The sequence below is a fragment of the Peromyscus leucopus genome, chromosome 12, assembly GCF_004664715.2.
Source record: "Peromyscus leucopus breed LL Stock chromosome 12, UCI_PerLeu_2.1, whole genome shotgun sequence".
NCBI lineage: Eukaryota > Metazoa > Chordata > Mammalia > Rodentia > Cricetidae > Peromyscus > Peromyscus leucopus.
In genome coordinates, this window is record NC_051073.1 from 14438861 (window position 1) to 14446978 (window position 8118).

The window sequence follows — 8118 nt, forward strand, 5'->3', positions numbered from 1 at the left end:
AACTAAGACTTGTGCTAGGAGCTTTGCTATAGGATCCTATTGGCACATACAAAGTCTTAGGATAGGACTGTGCTACTTAATGCAAAATTGATTTGTCCCCAGGTTCCCCAATTCTATATATTCCTTACACTCTGGAGTAAAACTGAGCTGATTCCCTGAAGTCTGTCTCCCAGAGGGCTGTCTCCATCATGCTCATGGGCCATACAAGGATCTCTGTTGTCTCTTCTGCCCCTTTGTCCTTGCGGACTGATGGGCAACTGACTACAAAGACAAAGGGTAACCCCCAAGACAATGCAGGCAAACAGTTGAAGAAAATGAATAAAACCATTCAAGATGTGAAAATGAAAACAAAGGCAATAAAGAAAACACAAACACTAGTTTGGTTCAGTTGTCTCTGTAGGTTTCCCCATCATGATCTTGATGCCCCTTGCTCATAGAATCCCTCCCTCTTCTCTGTATTCGACTGGCTCCTGGAGCTCAGGCCTGATACTTGGCTGTGGATCTCTGCATCTGCTTCCATCAGTTACTAGAGAAAAGCTCTGTGATGACAGGGTATTCACCAATCTGATTCCTGGGATATGCCAGTTTAGGCACCCTCTCCACTATTGCTGGTAGTCCAAGCTGGGCTCATCCTTGTGGATTCCTGGGATCTTCATAGCAACCAAACCAAACTCCTGGGAACTCAGAAAATTTAGACCAACATCTGTGGAGCCTTCATGGACTGGACTACGCCTTCTGCATAAGCGAGACAGTAGTATAGCCTGATCTGCTTAAGGGTCCTCCGGGCAGTAAAGGTCAGGATCCATCCCTGCTGCATGAGCTGGCTTTTTGGAGACTACTACCTATGATGGGAGACATATAGCATCGCCTTGAGGCAGGGGGAGGGGCTTGGAACTGCCTCTGCTGAATGTACCTGGCTCTGTTGACTCCCCATGGGAGGCCTTACCTTCTTGTAGGAGGGAATGGGGGGGCTAATCATGGGGCGAAGGCTGGAAGGGCAGGAGGAGGGAAGAGGGAGATCTGTGATTTGTATGTAAAATGAATAAAAAAATTCTTAATAATAATAAAAATGAAAACACAAACGCAATTCTGGATATAAAAAAAATTAAAAATTTGAACAGGAACTACAGAGGTAAGTTTCATCAAGAGAATACAAGAGATGGAAGAGAAAAATCTCTGGCTTTGATGATACAATAAAAAATATGGATATATTGACCAAAGAAAATGCTAAATCTAAAAAACTCCTGGCATAAAACATACAGGAAATTGGGACACTATGAAAAGACTAAATCTAAGGGAATAAGAATAAAGAAAGGAGAAAAATCCCAGATCAAAGTTCTAGAAAACATTTTCAACAAAATCATAGAAGAAAATATTCCTAACCTAAAGGAGATGCCTATACATGTACAAGAAACATACAGAACATCAAATTTATTGGAATAGAAAAGGAAGTTTCCTCATGTATAATAATCAAAACATTAAACATATGCAACAAAGAAAGAATATTAATAGTTTCAATGGAAAAAGACCATGTAACATATGAAGGCAGATCTACTAGTATTACATCTGACTTCTCAGTCTTGACTCTAAAATCAAGAATGGCCTTTCAGAGTCTAAGAGACCACAAATGCCATCCTAGACTACTATGCCCAGCAAAACTTCCAATCACCATAGATGGAGCAATTAAATAATATACTCTATGGAGAAAGACAAATTTAAATAGTATCTATTCACAAATACAGCCTTACTAAAATTGTTAGCCAGAAAACTCCAATTTAAGATGGGTTAATTACACCCATGAAAACACAGGAAATAAATAATCTCACACCAGCAAAACCAAAGAAGGGAAATTCTCTCTCTCTCTCTCTCTCTCTCTCTCTCTCTCTCTCTCTCTCTCTCTCTCTCTCACACACACACACACACACACACACACACACACACACACACAATTCACTACCAGCACCACCAGCACCAAAATAACAGAAATCAACAATCATCAGCATTGATGTCTCTCAATATTAATGGCCTCAGTTCTTCAATAAAAAGACATAGACTCAGAATGGGCACAAAAACAGGATCCATCCTTCTACTATATCCAAGACACACTTAAACATCAAAGATAGGGTAAAGTTAGGGTAAAGGGTTGGAAAAATATACTCCAAGCAAAAGGGCCTAAAAAGCAATGTAGTATAGCCATTCTAATATCTAACAAAATAGATTTCTAACCAAAACTAATCAAAAGAGATGGAAAGGGACACTTTATGCTAATCAAAGAAAAACCCCACCAAGATGACATTTCAATTCTTAACAACTATTCTATGAACAGAGGGGCACCCAATTTTGTAAAAGAAATGCTACAACAGCTTAAATCCAATTTGGGTCTCACACACTGATATTTGGAGACTTCAATATTCCACTTTCACCGATGTATAGATGATCCAGACAAAAGTTAAACAGGTAAATAATGGAGCTAACATCCATTATAAACCAATGGACCTAACATATTTATAGAACACTTCACCCAAACACAAAAGAATATACCTATTCAGCACTTCATGGAATGTTCTGAAAGTTGAACACATACTCAGACACAAAGCCAATCTTCACAGACACAAGAAAATTGAAATAGTTTCCTGCATTCTATCAAATCACCATCAGCTACCTATAACAGAAATATCAGAAAGCCTACAAACTCATGGCAACTGAACAGTTACCCACTGAATGAAAACTGGGTCATGACATATGTAAAGAAAGAAATGGAAGACTTTCTAGAATTCAGTGAAAATGAATACATAGCACATTCAAACTATAAGAAACAATGAAACTCTGATACGAGGAAATTTATAGCAATAAATGCTCACGTTAAAAAAAAAAACTGGAGAGATCTCATTCTAGTAACTTAATAGCACACTTGAAAGAACTAGAAGAAAAGGAAGTAAGTACACCCAAGAAGAGTAGATGGCAAAAAATATTCAAACTGAGGGCTGAAATCAATAAAGTAGAAACAGAGAAAAATAAAAAGAATCAATGGAGGAGAGTTGGTTCTTTGAGAAAATTAACAAGATAGATGAACCCTTATCCAACTAACTAAAAGACACAGAATATCCAAATTAACAAAAACTGAAACAAAAAAGGGGGCATAACAAATGATACTGAGGAAATCTGAAGAATCATAAAAACAAACTTTAAACTCCACCAAATTGACAAATCTAAAAGAAATGGACAATTTTCTCTATTAGTACCATTTATCACAGTTCAATTAAGATCAGATAAACAATTTAAATAAACCTATATTTCCCAGTGAAATAGAAGCAATCATTAAAAGTTTCCCAACCAAACAAAAATCCAGGCCCAAATGGTTTTTGGCACAATATTCCATCAGCCTTTCAAAGAAGAGTTAATGCTAATACTCTTCAAATTATTTCACAAAATAGAAACAGAAGGAAGAGTGCCTAATTCATTTTGAGACCACAGTTACTTTGATACCCAAACCACATGAATTAACAAAGAGAGAGAATTACAAACCAATTTCCCTTATGATCTTTTATGCAATAATAATAAAATAATTGCAAAATGAAGCTAAGAACACATCAAAAAGATAATCCACCATAATCAAGTAGTTGTTATCCCAGAGATACAGACATGGTTCAATTTATGAAAATCAATAAACATAAACCACTATATGACATAAAACACTTCAGACTATCAATAAAGTTTACCTTGAGTAATGGGGTGGATCTAGGCACTAGCTACCCGAAATTAGTCATAGAGAAGCCAGAAATCTGGATAGAGAAGACACACAGGAAGAAAAGAGCAGGGACTAGAGTTTGAGTTTCTTATTGGTTATGGGATGAGGAGAGAGGCACATCTCTTGTGGTGTCTTCAGCCCAAAAGCAAGGTCAACTCATTGCTACTCAACTAGATAACAGATTTTCATCCCAGCCTTTGACTCCTAAATCTACAACAGAGCCTGATGAGGTGCTGATTGTGGAGCTTTGGGGCTGCAGAAGATAATTTAAATATCAGTAGATACATGTGCAGCCACCAAGCTAACAGGAAAACACATTACCCTAAAAATCTCATCAGGGAACTCCTATAGCAGATAAATATTTTTGGCAAAGTGTCTTGACATAGATTAATTAAAAAAAATAAGTAGCCCTCCTATATATAAATAGCAAATGTATTGAGAAAGAAATCAAGGAAGTAAGGTCTTTAAAAATAGCCTCAAATAATATAAAATATCTTTGGATCACTCTAAACAAGCAAGTAAAAGACTTGTGTGATAAAAACTACAATTCTTTGAAGAAAGAAATTTAAGACTATAGTAGATGATGGAAGTATCTCCCATGCTCATGGATTTGTAGGATGATCATAGTAAAAATGGACACAAGCAGTTTTGAGATTCAATCCAATTCCCAACAAAATCCCTATATAATTTTCACAGACCTTAAAGGACAATTCTCACCTTCATGTGGAAAAACAAAACAAATAAGACTCTGAGGTAGGTAAACAATCCTGAACAATAAAAGGACTGCTGCAGGTATCACCATCCATGTTGTCCTCAAGCTGTGCTACTGAGCTATTGTAATAAAAACCACATGGTATTGGCAAACGGACAGTCACACTGATCAGTGGAATCAAATTGAAAATCAAGACATAAACCCAAACATCAGAGACACCTGACTTTTAGTAAAGAAGCCAGAAATACATGCTGGAAAAAATACAGCATCTTTAACAAATGGTGCTCATCAAATGTGATGTCCAAATTTAGAAGAATGCACATAGATCAATATTTATCATGCTTCACAAACTCAAGTCAAATTTGATCAAGGACTTCAACATAAAATCAGACACACTGAACCTGATAAGAGAGAAAGTAGGGAATAGTGTTGAATGCATTGGCATGGGAGATGATTTTCTGAACAGAGCATTGCTATTACAGGCACAACTATCAATAAATAATAAGTGGGACATCATGAAACTGAAACGCTTCTGTAAGTTAGGGGACACCATCATTCAGACAAAGCTGCAGCCTATAGAATGGGAAACAACTTTTACTAACTCCACATCAAATAGAGGACTAACTTCCAAAATATTTAAAGGACTCAAGAATCTGGATATCAAAAACCACATAATTGAATTAAAATATGGGGTACCCATGGTCATATCATGCTCCCCAATATATTGTACACCCTGATAAATTTATCTGGGGTCAGAGAACAAAACAGCCACTAGATAAACATAAAGGCCAGAAAATGGTGGCACACACACCTTTAATCCTAGCATTCAGGAGGCAGAGATCCATCTGGATCTCTGTGAGTTCAAAGTCACACTAGAAACACCCAGGCATGGTGGTACATGCCTTTAATCCCAGGAAGTGATGGCAGGAAGCAGAAAGATAAATAAGGCATGAGGACCAGGAACTAAAGGCCTTTTTAAAGCTTTTAGCTTTTAGCAGCAGTTCAGCTGAGATCCATTTGGATGAGGACTCAGAGGCTTCCAATTTGAGGAAACAGGATCAGCTGAGAAGTTGGCAAAGTGAGGCTAGCTGTGGCTTGTTCTGTTTCTCTGATCTTTCAGTGTTATCCCAATACCTGGCTCCTGGTTTGTTTTTATTAATAAGAACTTTTAAGGTTCATGCTACAGGTACTGATATAAACAGAATTATCAATAGAGGAATCTCAAATGGCCAAGAAGCAGTTAAAGAAATGCTCAACATTTTTCTCTATCAGGGATGAGATGCAAATCAAAACTACTTTTATATTCCATCTTACACCTGTCAGACTTGCTAAGATCAGTAACACAAGTGACAACTCAACCTGGTGAGGATGTGGAGCAAGGTGAAAATTTTATTGCTAGAGGGAGTGAAAAGTTGTACCGCCCTTATGGAAATCAATATGGCTGTTCCTCATAAAATTGGGAATCGATCTGCCTCAAAACAGAGCTATCTTCGGCATATACCCAAAAGATGCTCCATCCTAACCCAAGGACACTTGCTTATCTATGTTCATAACAGCTTTATTCATAATAGTAAAAAAAAAAAAACTGGAAACAACCTAGATGCCCCTCAACTGAAGAATGAATAAAGAAAATGTGATGCATTTACACAATGAAATGTTACTTATCTATTTTTAAAAAAATGACACCATTTTCAGGCAAATGATTGGAACTTGAAAAAAATAATCTTGAGTGAGGTAACCCAGACCAAGAAAGACAAATATCGTATGTATGTATTCACTTATATGTGGATATTAGCTGTAAATTAAATGATAACCAAGCTACAAACCATAGACCTGGAGAGGTTAGGTAAAGAAGAGAGGTTTAGGGAACTCTTGATCTCCTGGTAGGGAAATAGAATTATTTTATTAGATTGATTAATTTCTAGAAGCCATATTGATTTCAAATGTTGTAAAGTTGCATTAAGCAATGAAAGAGTTTAGTACACATCCTCTCCACATGTTTCATTTTTGATCTTAGCATTCTGACAGATAGGTTATTCAAGTTTGATTTGCATTTCTGATGATTAGATGTTGAGCAATCCTTAATGTTTCAGCATTTGATCTCTGTGAGAATTCTCTGTAGTTCTAAGCATTTCATGGACTGAGAATGCTCATCATACCTCAAGAGCACTTGTTCAGCTATGTTCATATCAGCATTGTTTGTAATAGCCAAAACCTGGAAACAACCTAGATGCCCTTCAACTGAAGAATGGATAAATAAATTGTGGCACATATACACAATGGAATACTACTCAGCAGAGAAAAACAATGACATCATGAGGTTTGCAGGCAAATGGATAGATCTAGAAAAAATCATCCTGAGTGAGGTAACCCAGACTCAGAAAGACAAATATGGTATGTACTCACTCATAGGAGGATGTTAGATGTGGAACAAGGATGACTGGACTGCTACTCACATCACCAGTGAGGCTACCTGGAAAAAGGGACCCTAAGAAAGACAGAGAAATGGATGAGATCTACATGAACAGCCTGGACATGAGTGGGAGCAATGAAGGGCGAGGGTCAAGGGAAAGAGAGTGGGAGATCCTGGCTGGATCAAGAAAAGAGAGGGAGAACAAGGAATAGGAGACAATGGTAAATGAAGACCACATGAGAAAAGGAAGAAACAAAGCACTAAAGAGGCCCACAGAAATCCACAAGGATACCCCCACAAAAGACTGCTGGCAATGGTCGAGAGACAGCCGGGACTGACCTACTCTGGTGATGGGATGGCCAAACACCCTAATAGTTGTGCCAGAAACCCATCCAAGGACTGAGGAATCTGGATGCAGACATCCACGGTTAGGCCCCTGGTGGAGCGCTGGGAGTCTAATTAGTGAGAAAGAGGAGGGTTTATATGAGCGAGAATTGTTGAAACCAAGGTTGGATAAAGCACAGGGGCAAATAACCAAATGAATGGAAACACATGAACTATGAACCAAAGGCTGAGGGGCCCCAACTGGATCAGGCCCTCTGAATAGGTGAGACAGTCGATTGGCTTGATCTGTTTGGAAGGCATCTAGGCAGTGGTACCAGGTCCTGGGCTCATTGCATGAGTTAGCTGTTTAAAACCTGGGACTTATGCAGGGACGCTTGGCTCAATCTGGGAGGAGGGGACTGGACCTGCCTGGACTGAGTCTATCAGGTGGATCCCAGTCCTCGGGAGACTTGATCTGGAGAGGTGAGAATGCTGGGGAAGGAAGGCAGGAAGGAGAGAACAAGGGAATCTGTGGCTATTATGTAGAACTGAATAGTATTGTAAAATAAAAAAAATAAAATATATAAAAAAAAGAATTGATTTTGAGTGTGGACAGTGTGTGGGTGGGGCTCCATGCAGGAGGGATCAGGTGATTATAGGAGATAGGATGTAGAGACAATGCAGGTAGAGACAGCTGGACCTGGCAGACTTTTACAGAGTGGAAATCTAGTGCATTGGAAACTTTCTGGAATCTATGAAGTTGGTTCAAATAAGGATTCCTAGTAATGGGGGACACGGAGCCTAAAAGGTCATCTCTTGTAGCCAGGCAAGGGTTCCAATGGAGGGAATATGCTGCACTCTATTTAATTGTTGTCCAGGAATTCCTAGAAATTCCCAACCAATCCAGGCAGATGCCGGGAC